The sequence below is a fragment of the Euprymna scolopes genome, chromosome 30 (genome assembly GCF_053919585.1).
Source record: "Euprymna scolopes isolate OS-2025 chromosome 30, ASM5391958v1, whole genome shotgun sequence".
In the NCBI taxonomy this organism is placed as follows: domain Eukaryota; kingdom Metazoa; phylum Mollusca; class Cephalopoda; order Sepiida; family Sepiolidae; genus Euprymna; species Euprymna scolopes.
Window position 1 is genome coordinate 94,245,885 of NC_136511.1, and position 18,804 is coordinate 94,264,688.

Here is an 18,804-nt window from a genome sequence, read left to right on the forward strand (position 1 = left end):
AACTTAACAACCAATTGTGTCAAATAGTGGATAAATTTTTTTTCAATGTTTCATTAACTTTTTCAAATTCTAAAGCTGGCTGTAACAAAAAGATTAGTATTATTTGAATTTTTCGAGCTACTGTTCTCATCTTAAGTGTTATTTTCACACATTTCAATCAATGTGACCTCTGACCTTCTTCAGATGTAATTAAAAAAAAAAAGATTCTTGTTAACGTCCATACGACATTCTAAATTCTGACATGTTCAATTCGGTTCCAAGAACTCACCTCCTCCACCCTCTTGACTTTAGTCTTTTTATATCATCAATGCATATTAAACTACATATGTATCTTGTCAAACTCAGGAATCTTTCTGTTGAACCCGGCAATTTGCACAAAATTTCAAATGGACTCCTTTATTTAGTTTTCAGGGATTGCATTCTCTTGTTTCGTGAGCCACGACTGAGTAGAAGTCCCAAGTAATTCACATTTGTATTTTGAGTGTCGCCTGCACTGAAGATTAAAACTTCAACATTCAGAAAAGTGTAACTTACAATTGAATTCTACTAAGTACGTTATCCACTATGCCATAGATTCTTGTGAAGAGTATCTTACCCCAATTGATTAAATAAAGGTTTCCAATTAAAATTCTCTGCAGATTTCTGAGTTCAACAAAATACATCTGAAGAAAGACAGAGGTTACATCGACTGAAACGTGAAAATAATGCTCAAGATGAAAACAGTAGTTCAAATAGGTATCCCAAACCAAAATTTTATTTTCATTATATTTAAAAAAAATTGTGGTCATATAGATTTTTGTAAACCATAAACAAAAGTACCAAATTTATTTTGGTAGCTCAATTAGCCATCAAGTTACGATCGTTCAAAGTTTGTCGGAAAGTTGAAAATTTGCTATCATGGTCCAGAAGCCAAATTTCATAGTATATAACTAAAAATGTAAGCTACTAACAAGTGAAAAATCCTCATAAATGTAATGTCATCTAGTGGTAAATGAAAATTAATACTAATGAAAGCAATAATTATTAGATGAAACCAACCAAAACACGAGGCAAAATCCCACTACCAATGGGAAAAAAGTGCAAATATAACATGGAAATGCAATTTTGACTGTTCATATCCATTTCATTTCAATAGCTAATGTATTGAATCTTCTTATTATGATTCATAACACATTAGAGATCAAGATAATTTTTTTCTTTAAATTATAAACTGATAAAACGACTCAATTGTGGACCATGTGAAAGCAGTCGAACAGGCAATTTGGTAAAAAGGGCAAAAAGGAATGAAAAAAATGAGTCAAAGTATACGTTACTTAAATTGTTGTAAAAATATAACGATTGGAGGTAGAAGTTTAAAACTTTGTAACTTTACTAATTTTTGGGTGAGGAACTAAAAAAAAAAATGTTTGCCTTGTTTCTAATAACAAAACTTTTTGCCACAGAAATTTAGCGAATTTAAACTTCAGTCATAGTTTAAAATACTGATGTCTCCTTCGGATTTTAATGACATGTGCGCGAAAAAAATGGTGTCTCCATTTTAGGCAATAAACTGTAGAAGTACCGTCTCAGGAATTATTAAATAAACAAAAAAAAAAAAAAGAAGATTTTTACAGTGAAATTATTTTTTTCATTTATATGCCATGTGCACATAACTTAATTATATTTTCAGTTCTTATTTTTTTAAGTAATGTACAGTGTAACTAAAAAATAATTTAACAAAATCTTCACATTTATCAAAAACGCCCAATAGAACATAAACAAAAAAATTGCACATTTTTACGTGAAATTAATTTTTTTATTTACACATGACTTGTTGCACGTAACTTAAAACTTAGCGATATTTTGTTAATTTTTTTTAAAGTAATGTAATCGTACAGTCTAATAAAAAAAATAATTTAACAAAATGTTAGATATATCAAAAACGCCCAGCAGAACATTAGAGAATTAAATAAGTAAGGAAAAAAAATGAGGCACATTTTTTAAAATGAAAAAAAATGTCTGCCACAGTCACATGCAACTAAAAATGGTTTTTTGATTTAAAAATGTACCCAGCTTGATTTTTAAAAGATAATTTAACGATGCTGAACTTTATCCAACCGAAAGAAGATAAAGCAAAGAACATATGAAAGTTTGAAAGAAGATATAGAAAATAAACAACTGATATTATTTGTTAAATTATAAATTTTCATTCCTTTTATTGAGACACTTGTCCCATTAAAATATTATTTTAGACAATAACTTTCTATTCTATAACTTAAATAAACAAAAACAAACTCACCTAAAAACTATAGTGAAACAAGTTGTTTGTTTATGTTTTCATTAGGTGGTGTGGCTGGTTCATGACAGTTGGTTTTTTATGATGGTACTTCATACTTCAGTCACTTGGCATTAAGTTGTAAATTTCAATGTGTAGGTAAAGTCACTTTTATTAGCGGCGGCGCTTCTTGATTTATGAGCGTAGTAATATGACACCAACAAATTATTAAAGAGGAGATATTTCTCTACAAAACAGTGATTTTCGGAATTTTTTCAATTGAATTTCTTTCTTATTTCTTTCACTGAAGTTTTCAAGTTGGATTTTTTTGTGAAAAACAACTTAAAACCCTTTTTTAACCTCACCATATTGATAAGTGACCTTTTTTCTTTAAAATGGTACTATTTTTTTATACCTAAAGACTCACGATATCACACGCACCAAATTTGAAAAATACCAACATTTTTTTGTGTAAAAAATAAAGCAGCATTCACCAAAATTAGTGACATAACTTGTAACTAAGTAATCTGGAAAAAAACTATTAAAGTTTGGGATATCTATTTTTACCACTAATTCTATGGCCGAGCAGCAAAATCATAAAATCACATGTAATTGCTATATTTTTCATATTGTCACCTGTACTTAGGAAAAGAGAATGGTTTTTATGACTTTTAACAATACTATATATGTATATGATAGCATGTGTGTTATTTATTTTGTGTGTCAGGATTACATCCAAGTGACTATTGTTTAATTATGGATACCCAATTTTTTACATTGCTAACTTCGATAAATACTTTTGCAGTTTTAACAAGAGCTACAATAATATCAGAGCATCTTTATTTATGCCAGGAATACCAACATCAATATATTACATATGAATGAGTCTCCTATGGAATTTCCACAGCTCCCGCTTGTTGTTATTATTTACACCTCGTTTACTTGTTTTTTGTTTTTTTACAGCAAAGCAAGTCAATTTAATAACCCACCAAATTTAAATAATTAAAATAACATTTGAACATTCATAGAAAGAAGGCATATAATAGTTAACAAAGCCCAATGCCCTCTACATGTTAAAAATGAATGGTTTTCTAAATAGTAACATTATTATTTAGAAATTCGTTCATAACAATGGGGGGGGGGCGTTGTTAATATTTTGTTTTTACATCGTTTTCTCATTTTACTATTTTCAACTGTTTATGAAAACTTTCAAGTAGCATGTTGTATACTAACGACGAACTGATACAATTTGGCTTTGTTTAAAATCAAAATAAATCTTTTGTTGTCTTTCAATTTTAAATACATTACAAGGAAAACATTTGGGAAAAAATATACCTGGAAATTACCTGGTGATTTATGTAATAATTTGAAAATTTACAAAATAAACCAAAAAGAAACAAATATCTAATTAAATATTTATAAATAAACATTTTACATTAAAAAAACAAAAAAATTATCCATTTTGGTAATAAAGTAACATATCTTGCCTTTGATAATATTTGTTATGCATTTATTTTTTGACAACTTTTTCAAATCTATATGTACAGTAGTACAAACCCAATAAAAACACTAAAAAATTATCCAATTAGGTAGAAAAGTAACTTATCTTGCCTTTGAAAATATTTACTTGTTATATATTTGTTTTTGTTGACAACTTTTTCAAGTCTTTGTGACAGTACAAACCCAAAGGTGTATTTTTCTGTCTAATTTTATTTTTAGTACCGCGCTTAAATTTAAATTTCACAATATCTTTTTTGGGGGAGGGTATTTTTTTTACATTAGGTCCACCTCCACAATTTTCGACTATGCTGAATAAGAAAATCTCATTTAAAATTTGCAGAGGCAATTAGTTTTCGAGATATAAAGACCTGTACTATGCACGATAATTCACTGACGGCCATAATGTTAGAAATTTTTTTTTATTTCTAACGCGCCTCTCTTTTCTAGGTTCCTTGTTATCCGAACAACTTGGTTAATTTTGAGAAAGAATAACAATAAAATTCTTGTATTTTAAAATAACGTATATTTACAAGTAAAGGTTAAAGTTTCCAAAACAGTTGTTCTGGAGGAGTTTCTGTTTGTTGCAGAAAAAGAGAGTAATTTCTGAGAAGTGCTCGCTGATAATCTTTTTTTTTTCTTTTTTATTGTTGCAAGCAACTCCAAGTAATAGTGGGTAATTTGCATAAGTGGCTTTATGCAAATTACCTTACAAAGTTTGAGTACAAATAATTCTAACACACTCCCTCCAAGAAGATTGCAATACGTTTATTGCAATAAGAACAGAAGGAGAGATGTCTCTGAAATATATATAAAGAATTTATAAAAAAATATTTTGCCGTTTTATTTTTCTATATCTTTGTTTTTCATTTTTTTTTTTTAAATTGTTGGATGGTTGATTTTTTTTTTTTTGGTATCAATCTTTTTAGGTCATTCAATGCCAAGAACAATTTTTTTGGTACTTTTTTTTTATTAATTTATTTTTATTTTTTTGCTTTTTTTGACTGAAAAATATTTTAAACTGGGAATGAATATATATGTATTAGATTTTTTATTTATTTTAAAAAATTTTTTAAGCTGAAATTTTATTTTAAACTGGGAATATATATATATATAATTTTTTAATTTTTTATTAATTTATTTTTTTTAAATAAGAAAGTTGAATCTGTTTAATTATTACAGATAATCAATATTATCCTTCATCATTTGATAGAATTTGGCAGAGGCTTTGCGTTTGGGTCTAGTCCTGAGTTGATTGGACACCTCTTCATTACTATTACTATTGCCTAATTGCAGTGTTTTATCATTAAGTCTTTCACTACAATCATTTTGGAAAGGCTTACTGATAGGTTCTTCCATTCGAGTATTACCTTGGAGACATGATATTTCCATAGGGTATAGGATAGAAATGGAGTGATACTCTATTGCCCCATTACCTTGCTTCAGTTTAACAGCTCGTATTTTATTGTCAAACCCTATTACATTTTCTAAAACCTTGCCCAGCATCCAGAAGGGTCTCGATTTACTTGTGGATTTGATCAATACGACATCCCCTACTTTTATTCTATTTTCCCATTTATTTTGGTAAATATTCCTGCCATGTTCTCTTAAACTTAGCAAATAGCTTTCATACCATAATAATTAAAATTTTAATATTATTTCCTCTTGAAAATTTAAAGTTTTATTTAATGAGTTTGAGTCAGGTTCTTCCTGCCAAACCTCTTCCTCTTCAGATTTTAGAACTAAAAAGGAATTCCCATATATTCTCAAAAAGGAATTAGGAGTTATAATTTCAAGATTAGGAGAGCTTAATCTATAAGTTAAAGGTCTAGAATTTATAGCCAACTTAATATTTGACAATGTTGTTAAAAGTTCAAAATAGCTAAGTCTAGATCTTCCTATGACCTTGAATAGACAACCCTTAAGAACTCTTTTCAATCTCTCCCAAGCCGAACCAACCCACGCAGAATATAAAGGGATTTTGATATGTCGGATATCTAATTTCTCTAGTTCTTCCTGAAACATCTTTGACTGTAGAGAACTTTCAAGAATACAACTTGCCTTTTTAAAGGTTTTAGCGTTATCACTGTATAAAAATTGAGGTACAGAATACATGTTGCAAAATCTCTGAAATTTCGGGTGGACATATCGGGTAACAGTTCAAAATGGACTGCCCTTATGTTAAGGCAAGTAAATATTAAAACAAACATTTTTACTGTACTTCCACCCACTTCATTCTTTACCCACAAATGACCTGTGTAGTCGATTCCCACATGATTGAAAGGTTTCACTAAATTGACATGATGCCTAGGCATATCCACAACTTTAGAATATTTATAAGCCAAAGCATTATACTTTTTGCAGGTTGAACAATTATTTATTTCTGCCTTTACAACAGTCAAACCTTGGGGAATCCACACACCTTGCTCTCGCAAATAATTTAATGTGGTACCTATTCCCATGTGTTGCACCTTAGCATGGCAATAGTTAACGAATAAGGACGTAAATTTATTCCTTTTAGGCAATAACACAGGGTTATATACTTCATAGTTGAAATATAGGCATTTGCTTATCCTCCCTTGAGATCTCAAAATTCCATCAGAGTCTATGAAATTTGAAACCAAAGTGGGGACATTTTTATTACTTTTGTCCTGTGATTTCAAAAAGTCAATCTCCTTGAAGAAATGCTCATTCTGTATTAACCTTATCCAGTACATTTTTGCTTTCTTCAATGGATTAACACCATTTTTTTTCTTACAAAACGGTTTGAACAATAAACTTGCTATTCTCAATAATTTATTGTAATCAGAATATTTTTCAATGTCCAAAATGTCAGTTTTTGTTTTAATTATTTGATTACAATTAACATTTACTGTTCCCTTATGGTCAGGTGAAATACTCATTAAAGGGTATTTAGGCCAATTTTTAAATTCGTTGGTAAGCCAACTTGGTCCTTCCAACCATAATTTTCTATTTCTTAAATATTCATAGTAATTTGAAGGATTAACTTCTATTTGTTTGATGATTCCATCTTCTAGTTGTTTGCTGAAGATTGCATCATATTTTTTAGTTAATCCTCTTTTATTTAAAAAAGTTCATTGTTCGGTCTAACACCTTGAGAGCTATGAAATGGTTTGATGGAACTTTTTCAATCCTATCAGGATACCAGGGCAATTCTATATAATAATGCCCATCGATCTGTTTTATTCCTTCCCTAAATTTACTTATTTGCTTGTTGTCAAAGGAAATAGATTCTTGATCATTGGGCCTTATTCCCATAGATTCAAGACTAAAGAGATTTTCTAAGCCGTTGTCTACTTCACTGTCGGATAAAATATTCTCTAAGGGATTGAAATACGATTTAAGGGGATCCATTATTAGGTTAATTACTGTTTTATTATTTTTTTTATTGGTTTTAATTGAGTGTTAAGCAAGTCATTTCTCTCGGCTGAACTGATAAAATTGAAAATGTTTCCAATAGGAGCTACCCTATCATCTATGATAAAGTTATAACCACCCCCTATCTTTTTTATGGAAAAGGAAAAATATTGAATTATGTCTATCCCCATGAGCATATCTATTTCAATAGTGTCGCGTTCTTTATTTAAGTAAAAGGACTCATCAAGTAGATTTACACCCTGTAATTTTAATTTATTAATTACATCTTTCATTCCGTGCATCGTGTAATTTATATTCATGCTTTCGTCTACCAATAGCGGAACAAAAAACATTCTATTCTTTAATTTTACACCAGTAGACATTTGTTTAAATTTCTTAACTTGCCGTCCTAAATAACTATGTATTTCATGCTCTGATGAGAACAACTCATTATAATTTGGGGATAATGCTAGAGCAGCTTCTTTTGTTATAAAAGATCTTTGGCTGCCACAATCTATTAAGCACCTAACTTGTCTCTGCTTATGACCACATTTTAAATTTAGGGTCATAGTAGGTAACATATTACAAGTGTCAGTATTTTTCAAGGCATAACACAAGTTTGTTTGAACAGCCTTTTGAGTAGGACATGTGAGACACGGAAACTTTAAGAACCCCTTTTTTCCATAGCATTCTGATTCATTGTGACCTGAACCAGCACATCTGGTGCACAAGGACAGTTCTAAGATTCTTGCTAGTTTAGCCTCATAATTAGGATAAGTTTCACACTTTCCGAAGTAGTGTCCTTCCAAGGAACATAGCTTACACACGGATTTTTTTATAGCTTGTTGAAATTTTGTACCGTTGGTACTTTATCTTTTGGGTTTATTTTAAAACTACGTTTAAAGTCATAGCTACTGAAATTTTTTTTATCCTTAGCAATATTTTTTACAGTTAAAGTCCGAGTTAGCGTTTTTAAAATATCCCTATAGTTATCAAATATTTGCTTTAAGTTGGGATAATTATTATTAACTTTATTAATTAATTCTTTAACAACTACTTTGGGAAGTTTAGTCATAATAATGTGACTAATTAGAATATTTCCAGAAGAACCCTTTTCCAAAAAATCAATTTCATATTGTTTTAGCTCATATAAGTAGGCCCTTATTTCTGATATATAATATTTAACATTCAAATATTCTGGACTATATTCCTCACCAGGTTTAGCTTTTAATATGTTTTTTAATGTTTTGTCGATAATATATGCTTTATCTAAAAACTCTTCTTTCAATAAATCTAAAGCAATTTTATAATTCATATCGGTTATTGACAAATGTCTTATTTGTTTTAAGGAATAATCCTTCAAGTAACCGACCAAATAAGACAGTTTAGCTGAGTCTGACAATTTCCTTCTAGAATCAATCACATTGTTAAATTGAATTAAAAAATTGTGAAAGGCAAACTTGTCCTTTTCATTTCCCGAAAAGGTGCTGCAATTCAAAGGAGGAGGTTTTCCCTCATTTAAAGTTTCTTCGTTGAAGGAGTCTTGTCATCTTTACTGGTTAAATAGTCCTCGTATTTGTCTGTACTCACTAAGATAGAAACATTATATTCGGCTTGACTATCTAATTCATTATTCCAGGCTTCTTCGTCTTTAATACTATAATCAACCCTTTGTGAAAAGGTATTAATTACCTCATTCCAATAATTGATTTTGGACACTTCATCATCAATGGCTTTTAACTGTTTTTTACACAGGGAAGTATTCAGGGTAGAATTGTCATACATGGTCTCCAGGCTATTAGAGTACATTGTTACTTTTCTTTTATGTGTAGCCCGGTTTCGTTTAAAAGACAGTAATTTTTCTCATATCATTTCAATATTCATATCCTTGGGTTTTTCTTCTCCCAGAAGGTTTTTAAGAGTTCCCTCCATGGTGACGTGTTCCTTAATAGCTATTTATTTTAGTAGGTATGAATAAGTACCGAAATTTGAATACAAGTGCAATAAAATAATTTTGTTTAATATCCACGCGGGTAGAGTTTCGTCAAAACACTTTTTTTTTTTACAAGTGCAATGAAATAATTAATTTTAATATCCACGCGGGTAGAGTTTTTGTACGTTTTGAGCGTCCTAAATTCACGTTTTATAAAACTCGAGTAAGTATGTTCCATAAAAGTTTTTTGAATATGTCATAGTATACCGTTAGTTTGGATCCAGAATAATAATTTCTCTCTTGTGGAGTATCCATCCTTGAGTAACTTGAGGTAACATCACTTGGAGAAGGTTCATTCCACGTTGGTTATCCATATTAAATGTTATGGACGCGAATACCACGATGTTAACTGTTTTGGAAATATGTTAGAAATTTTTTTTATTTCTAACGCGCCTCTCTTCTCTTGGTTCCTTGTTATCCGAACAACTTGGTTAATTTTGAGAAAGAATAACACAATAAAATTCTTGTATTTTAAAATAACGTATATTTACAAGTAAAGGTTAAAGTTTCCAAAACAGTTGTTCTGGAGGAGTTTCTGTTTGTTGCAAAAAAAGAGAGTAATTTCTGAGAAGTGCTCGCTGTTAATCTTTTTTTTCTTTTTTATTGTTGCAAGCAACTCCAAGTAATAGTGGGTAATTTGCATAAGTGGCTTTATGCAAATTACCTTACAAAGTTTGAGTACAAATAATTCTAACAATAAATAAACACTCCCAACCTCCCCATATTAAGAACGGCTTTCGGAATAAACAACACCCATGCCTAACCACATGTTTTAACCTTTTACCTGTCTTTCGTCTTTTAAAAACGGCTTTTGGAATAAATACCACCATTCTCTCCATGTTAAGAACGGCTTTCAGAATAAACACCTCAACCTACCCATGTTAAAATTTGTGGAGGTGGACCTAATGTGAAAATTTACCTTTTATTTTTTTAATAAATTATTAGTTGAAAGCACCGAATAGTGAAAAAACACCATCCCTTCCCCTTGGTAAGAATAGCAAAAAAAAATAATGGTTTTCTTGGTAGAAACTTTTCTGCATTTCACCTAACATTTTCTGGTGCTAATGAACTTACTGATCCGCGCTATTTTTTAAATCGTATTTCCAAGTTTAATTAAAGTTTTATGATATGTTTTTTTATTCAATTGTAAGGTTAAAGTACAGAATAGATACAAAACACCCTACCCTCCCCATGTTAAGAATGGCTTTTTAAATAATAACGTTATTATTTCAGCACGGATCACTCTCTACATATTTTTTTTCAGCCATTCTTACCATAGAGAGGGGATGGTGTTTTGTAACTATTCTGTGCTTTTTTAACTAACAATTTATTATTAAAAAAAGATATTGTGAAATTATAAAAAAATAAAAAGATATTGTGAAAGTTGAATTTAACTTGAAAAAGAAAACAAAAAAAAAAAAACAATGTGAACGGTGTGTTCAACATTGTAGCCGGACCTTATTTGGCAATAAGGTCATGTTAGTCGATTAATAGGTGCTAATGCACTTACTGATCCACGCTATTTTTTAAAATCGTATTTCCAAGTTTAATTAAAGTTTTATGTTTTCTTGGTATTTTTTTTAGATTAGGTCCACCTCCACAATTTTCTTTTAAATGACGACTTTTACAGGTTTCCGACTATGCCGAATACAGAAATCGCATTGAAATTTTGCAGAAATAAGTAGTTATTGAGATATAAATAGTTGTTTTATGCATTGTATTCTTTGGCGGCCATCTTTGTTACGCGCATAGAGTTGTTTATGACGCACGCAAGTGTGTAAAAAAGATGGCTGCCAGAGATTACAATGCATTATACAAATTTTTAATATCTCGATAACTACTTATTTCTGCAAAATTTCAATGTGATTTCTGTATTCAGCATAGTCGAAAACCTACAAAAGTCGTCATTTAAAAGAAAATTGTGGAGGTGGACCTAATCTAAAAATTTACCGTCTTTTTTTTTTATTCAATTGTAAGATTAAAGTACAGAATAGGTACAAAACACCCTCTTCTCCCCATGTTACGACTGGCTTTTTAAATAATAACGTTATTATTTCAGCACGGATCAATAAGTGCACGAGTACCCAATTTCTTTAAAAGCATTCATATTTTCTTATATAAAAACAACTTCTGTAACAAAAAAAAAAAGAAAAAACGTGCACTTTCAATTTTTGTTAAAAAAGGTTTTCTTAAAAAAAAAAAATGGTAAAAAAAGCAAAGAACAAAATGTTAATCAGTATTCATGCAGAGAGTGATCCGTGCTGAAATAATGTTATTATTTAAAAAGCCATTCTTAACATGGGGAGGGTGTTTGTACCTAATCTGTACTTTAACCTTACAATTGAATAAAAAACATATCATAAAACTTTAATCAAACGTGGAAATACGATTTAAAAAATAGCGGGGATCACTCTCTGCATTAGCATCGAAAGTACAGAATAGTTAGAAAACATCCTCCCTCCCTCCCCATGGCTTTCTAAATAATGTTAATGCTTCAGTACTGTTCCTTGTCTGCTTAAGTTTAACTTTTGTTTATTAAATTGTTAGGTGAAAGTCCAGAATAGTTACAAAACACCCCTATTCCCATGTTAAGAATGGCCTTCTAAATAATAACGTCATTATTTCAGCAGGGTAGCTTCTCTGCATAAGTACCATATTTTGTTTTTAAATTGTTAGGTGAAAGGACAGAATAGTTACAAAATACCATCCCCATGTTAAGAATGTCTTTCTAAATAACATTATTTCTGCACAGTATTTTCTATGCATACGCACTATCTATTTTTGTTTATTAAACTGTTAGGTGAAAGTATAGAATAGATGCAAAACTCCCTCCCCATGTTAAGAATAGCTTTCTAAATAACGGTAGTACTATCTTTTGTTTATTAAATTGTTAGGTGAAAGTATAACATAGTTACAGAACACCCTCCCTTTCCCATGTTAAGAATGGCTTTCTTAATAGCATTATTTCAGCACGGTACCTTCTCTGCATAAGTACCATCTTTTGTTTATTAAATTGTTAGATAAAAGTATAGAATAGTTACAAAAAGCCCTCCCCATGTTAAGAATGGCTTTCTAAATAACGTTATTATTTTAGCACGGTACTTTCTCTGCATAAGTACCATGTTTTGTTTTTTAAATTGTTAGGTGAAAGTACGGTACTCATGCAGAGAGTGATCCGTGCTGAAATAATAACGTTATTATTTAAAAAGCCATTCTTAACATGGGGAGGGGAGGGTGTTTTGTACCTAATCTGTATTTTAACCTTACAATTGAATAAAAAAAAACATATAATAAAACTTTAATTAAACCTGGAAATATGATTTCAAAAATAGCGCGGACCACTCTCTGCATTAGCACCAAATATTATTTAAGCAAGTTACCAATCCGTAAAATTTATTCGAAAAAAAAACTGTACTTTTACCAAAAAAAAATTTGAAAAAGTTCATATTTTCTTATATCGAAAAAAAAAAAAAAAAAAGACTTCAACTCAAAAAGCAAGCGACAAACTTTTTTTTTGCCTGATATAATAAAGAAAAAATGTTTAAATTAAAAAATTTTGAAGATAAACAAATGAATTGTTTTTTTTTGTTTTTTTTACTTATCGAGTAAACAGAAAATAAAATCTAGTTCGTTTCGTCAATTCGTGGGTGTGAAATGAATTGAACCGGAAGTTCAGTTCTATCAACAAAACAGGTTCGCACTAATGGCTTACGAAAATATATTTATTTTATTTACTATTTTAATAATTGGCGATGTAAATTTATTTTAATAACATAAAAACATCCCTCGACTCTAAAGATGGGTTGTCTGAAAATTTCAAATAAATTGGTAATGTAGAAATATGGTTGTATAAACTTTGAATCAACCAAGAATTACATTTTTATATATATACTAGCTGTACCCGGCTATGCGTTGCTGTGGCTCAGTTTGTTAAAATGGAACACATTCCTCAAGAAAAATTGCATTTTGTTCGTTTATTTACTTTTATTATTTTTTGCAATTTTTTTAATCAATAAAAGTTATTTTTTTCCCCAAAAAAAGATTAATTTTTTACCATAAATTGTGAGGTGAAAGTTTTTTTCGGGAAAACTTGCACTTTTTTTTAAAAAAGAAATTTGGCAGTAAACGTTTCTCTTTGAAAACGGAATTTTTATTATAAAAAGAACAGATGAATGCTTTACATGAACACTGTAAATAGTTATGTGAATGTAGAGAAAAGTTTGATTCTTTTTTTCATGAGAATGCACAAATTATTATTTTTTTAACAGATGTTCAGAAAATAAATAGAAAAATACTTCCATCATTAATCATGCAGAAAAATAAATAAAATTTTGATTTAGTGTTTCAACATCATGCTTATAAATTATGATAAAACTTGCTGAGTATGTGCTGTTTTACGGTTGTTGTAAAAATGGAATGGAAACTTAAATTTCGCTCCATTTTAATCTTTCTTAATTTTTTAATTGTGCCCCCCCCCCCAACGAATATAATCAAAAGAGTAACATTCAAAAATTGTACTTTATGTATATAAAACACAAAATATTAAAAAAAAAAAGTTAATAACGAAAGGGAAATAATTCCATTTTTAAATGAAAAAGTCAGTTTGGTATATCTTTTTGTTATATTTTTTACATAAGTCCAGCTTACCATTCACATTGGAAATGTCGACATTTATAGGTTGTCGGGTACGTTTACAACGAATAAACACTCCAATCTAGTAGATGTATCAGAATTTTTGTAGGAATTTTTGACACCCCTATCACGAAACTGCGAATAAAATATAAAAAACTCGTAATTTCTCTTTTAAAAGTGGGTTGTTTATTTTCTTTATGGATTATACTTCCAAAACAAACTATTAAAGTTGTTTTAAAAGTAATAGAAATATTTTTTTATTTTTTTAAAACAGTAATGAATTTTACGAACTCAATATTTTTCAATTTTTAAACTTTTAAAAATCTATCAAAATTTTTCTATTGATTCTATTTTTACGATATTTTCAGGATCAATGTGAAATTTTATGCTCTTTCCAATAAACCGAATATAATATTTTAGACAAACGGTTTTTTTAAATTCATTTTCAAGTGTCTATTAAAAAGTAAATAATTAATTTACACACCAAAGTTTTATATATCACAAATTGAAGAGAAACGGTCAATAAATAATATATTCAAATTTAAAACAAAAAAAGTAGTATTTTTTAGAAATTTACCTGTAAAGTTCGAAGTTTTTTGTTTTTTTTAAACCACGTTGTTTGTTTTTTCTTTTGTTTTTTTTTTGTTTTTTTTAATGAAACCTTGGTCCTTGCTCCTTTAATTGAAAATAAATTAGGGCTTGAATTACATTTTTTGAGTAGTTATAAGCTTGGAAAGACAGGGGGTTGAATAATTCACGCCTCCCATTTTGAAATGTCTATTAAAAAGTAAATAATTAATTTACTCACCAAAGTGTTATGTATCACAAATTGAAGAGAAAAGGTTAATAAATAATATATTCAAATTTAAAACAAAAAAAGTACTGTTTTTAGAAATTTACCTGTAAAGTCCGAAGTTTAAAACCTTTTTTTTTTTTAAAAAAACATGTTGTTTGTTTGTTTTTTTTTTTTGTTGTTTTTTTTTAATGAAACCTTGGTCCTTGCTCCTTTAATTGAAAAAAAAATTAGGGCTTGAGTTACATTTTTCGAGGAGTTATAAGCTTGGAAAAACGGGGTGGAATTATTCACTATTTTTCACGAAATTTCTGACACACCTACCAATCTACCCATGTTAGAATGGCTTTTGGAATAGACACCCCTAACCTTGCCAGCATACCCGAAAAGCTATAAAAGTTGACGTGTCGAATGTGAATGATGAGTTGGATGTAATGTAAAAATGTACCGAATTTAAAAGGGAACAAAATTCAAATTTCTGTTCCATTTTTACAACAACCGTAAAGCAGAGCATTCTATGCAAATTTTACATAACTTACTGCAATAATGCTATTTTTTTAAAGCAAAAAAAAAAAAAAAATTTAGGTTTGGCTATAAATTCCTAAACTCATTTCACCCTAAATAATTTAGGTGACTGAAATAGGAATCTAATTGAATCTTTAATTTCCTGATAGTATGTGAGAAATTTATTTTTCTTTGAGTTATATCGAATTCATTAATACGGACTTTAAGGGCTTTTTTCGGAATGTTCCTGTAAAAATTATTTTTTATTGTTACAAATTACGATGCTTTATTTATATAAACAAAGCAAAAATAAATTCTTGCGTTTTTTATTTACTACTGAAAACCATAACTTTAGTAATGGTATTTTTTGTTTAAACAAAATAAAACATTTTCACTAAGAGTTAAGTAAAAATAATTAGTTCATTATATTCTGCGATCATTATTTGATAAATACTGAAATTTTCATTAAAATTGGTTAATTTCCTGATTTTTGGTGAATTTTTAAGTAAAGGGAAGGGTCAAAATGTTTATACACTTTGAGCGTCGGCATTCATTGTCTGTCCCTACCATTTTTTGATGAATATTTGATAGCAAAGCGACCATGTGTGGTTAATTTAAATCAAATTTCAATCACATGGTTACATTATCAATAATCATGTGATTAAACCCATTGAAAATTTACCGATATTGTAAACACATTATGTTTACATTAAGCCTGTGAGACAAAAATATCCTTTTCTGAGATTTAAAAAACCCGCGAGATCAGGAGAAAGAAATGTCCAGAAAAATCGCTAGATTTTTAACTTTTATCATCTGAAATTTTCAAAAATCGCTAATTCACCCCCCCCCCAAAAAAAAACTTCATATTTTAACTTCCTACAATAAAAAAATTATAAATATAGTATATTCAATATATAAAATTTTCCGTGTTTCCTCACTATATGTTTCTGGAATTATATTGAAGCGGTTAGCTCCCCAGAAGGCTTACATATTTTATTAACTAGTTTTACTTTTTTTTTTTCAGAGAGGGTATTTTTTTTTTTTTTTTTTGCAAGAAACAAATCATAAACTCAAACTTTTTATAATAAAAGTTAAATTGAAATATACTGCAAATTAAACATCACAATAATGGTGCAACATATTTTGAAATTAGAAAACTAAAAAAAAAAAAAAAACTTTGTTTTAGCATGTTAAAAGTATTTAGGTTGGTAGATAATTAAAAAAAATGGTAGATAATTAAAAAAAAAACTTATACGAATACAGTAGAAACTGTATTCGTATAAGTTTTTTTTTTGCTGTTGTTTCTTGCTTTTTACAATTTTTGACTAAATACTTCTAATTAAGTGGGATTGCTTAGATCGTATTTTAAACTAAACTTCGGAGGTTGGAATGCCCCCCCCCACCTAAAATGTACTTGGAAAAATCGATTTTATAGCAAGATTTAAAAATGGTTAGCCGAAAAAAAGGTGAAAAACAAAACAAATAATCAATAAATAATTGTTACCAAAGGCAATAAATAAATGCTACTTTCTTTTACTTACATGAATGAGTTTATTTTATGTTTTAAAGTATTTTCAAGTGCTTTTCTTTATTTTTTAATCTAAAATTGTGGGTGTGTGGGTGTGAAATATCTCCAGATTTTCTAGAATTCCCTGCTAGATTGCAAACAAAATCTCCAGATCTAGCAGGAAAACCACTAAATTGGAAACACTGGTCACGCGACAGGAAGCGATAATAAATAATTGTCCCTAAATAAAAAAAAAAATGGCCTATCGGTACAAAGAAAACCACCTATTTATCATAGAAAAATTAAGTATAATGTTATAATTAAAAAGAAATATATAAAAACACACATGGATATAGTAAACATATTATACCAAAACGTGGAAGCCATCCGTCCAGTGGTTTTTTTTGTGAACGAACTAAGAGTTACATTTATAGATATATATGCATACATGTGTGTATATGTGTAGTCATCTAAATACAGTTCTGTTTTGTTGTATCAAAAAACAATGAATAAAATGAAGTTGGCAGATTGTGCTAATGATAGGTAGTCAAAGCGCATTTAAAATAATTTGAAAAATGTTTAGTGAAATTTAAGTTTGGAAGGAAAGTAACGTAATTTTACTTCACCACTTTGCAGCCTCCTAAGTTGTACATAGCTCTCGATTTTTTAGATGAATATCTTGCTTTCCTTTTAAAGTGGGAATGCATTGTTTAACTCTCTCAGCCGTCAAAAAATGAATATTAGTAAGGAGCATCTGAGACATTGCATGATCTGTGAATTAAAAAAAACTGCAGAAGTTACAAACAATATTGGAACTGTCTTTTGGATGAATGTTCTGAATGATCAGCTACAGAAATAATGGTTTGCAAAATTTTCTTCTGGAAGTGACATTATTTAGCATTACAAGTTGATTTTTTTTCTTTTTTTGAAGAAGTGTTATTTTATCAAGTTGCATGAAAATAGCTATGTAAAAGATGCTTTAAACCGTTTGAATTATGCAAATACCATCAGTAGTTCAAAAGTTACGAGAATTTTAAGTGCAAAAATTTAGGCTTTTCCATGGACATTTTTTATTTAGAAAAAGTGAGCTAAATTATGGACCTCAACATTTCAAGAAATTCTGTAATTTCGCCACCATTTATTTATTTTTCAAGCTATTCTCATGAAACTTGGCACTCTTATGTAAAATTGTGTGCTCTTTCTGATTATGCAGTCAAATGTGATGTATCTCTTTACTATAAGCCATGAATTATAAATTAAGATGTACAAATTTCATTTTTTTTAAAACTGGCGCATGGTATCATACAGTGGGTGTCTATTCATGAACACATTATTAAGTATTATAGTGGTATTTAAATATAGCTTTATTGAGAATAGGCATTTTCCTGCCTCCTCACCAAAGGAGAGCTTAATCTGGGGTGTAGCCATTGAATGCCTAAAAAGCATTCATGTCTGATATTTACTACTCCCCTCAAAGAAAAAAAATTTGAGTAGATATGAATTAATCTAAGAAATAAATCGAATATTTTGGATTTCTGTAATCTGTAAAAGATGGAAATTCCCAGAACTTATGCATTTTGGGACCAGTCCCATTTTTAATTTCGTAAATCCTCTTTATACCCCTATTTTCTGAGATGCAACCATTGTACTCTACATGAATCCTTGATGTACCTTTCACAGCACCAGGTTACCAGGAGTCCTGATAAGTAACAATTAAATATTCACCAGTTGGTAATTTTTGTAATTTCTAATCTGTTGCTTTACTGAAAATTCAAGTATGTAAACAAAAAAATAAAATGGTAATTTTTTACCTTGTTTCCACCTTAACATTAAAATAATTATTTTTATAGGTTTTAGGGTCTGCTGAAAACGAATATCGCATTTAAATTTTCTGCAAATAAGTAGTTTTCCAGATATTAAGCAATGTCATGTCTTATGTTATCGCTGGTGGCCATCTTGGTACATGCAAGCGCGCAAACATAACCCCGAGAAACTATGCGCAAACGGTAGTCATTTTAAAGAAAAATGTTAAGGTAAAAACAAGGTAAAAATGTTAAGGTGGAAACAAGGTAAAAATTTACAAAATGCATCATAATGAAATTCTTTATCAAACCGCCTAATTATTATTATTATTACTTAGATATTTCAACTGAGGATATCTAAATAATAATAATAATAATAATAATAATAATAATAATAATAATTAGGCAGTTTGCTAAAAAAAAAAACGGGTTTGTTTTACAAAT

The 18,804-nt window shown here is 29.2% G+C and overlaps 1 protein-coding gene across 5 annotated transcripts in view; it reads right to left on the reverse strand.

The window, feature by feature from the left end:
• The window catches only part of LOC145254891 (uncharacterized), a 223,877-nt gene that overhangs the window by 140,336 nt on the left and 64,737 nt on the right, over positions 1-18,804 (reverse strand). The window contains exon 1 of one of the 5 annotated variants that reach the window (XM_080113806.1): positions 2,279-9,006. The exons of the other annotated variants lie outside the window; for them this stretch is intronic. The gene's annotated coding sequence lies outside the window, so the exon portion shown is untranslated. Of the gene's footprint in view, positions 1-2,278; positions 9,007-18,804 lie in introns of those variants that run through there. 5 annotated transcript variants of the gene reach the window in all.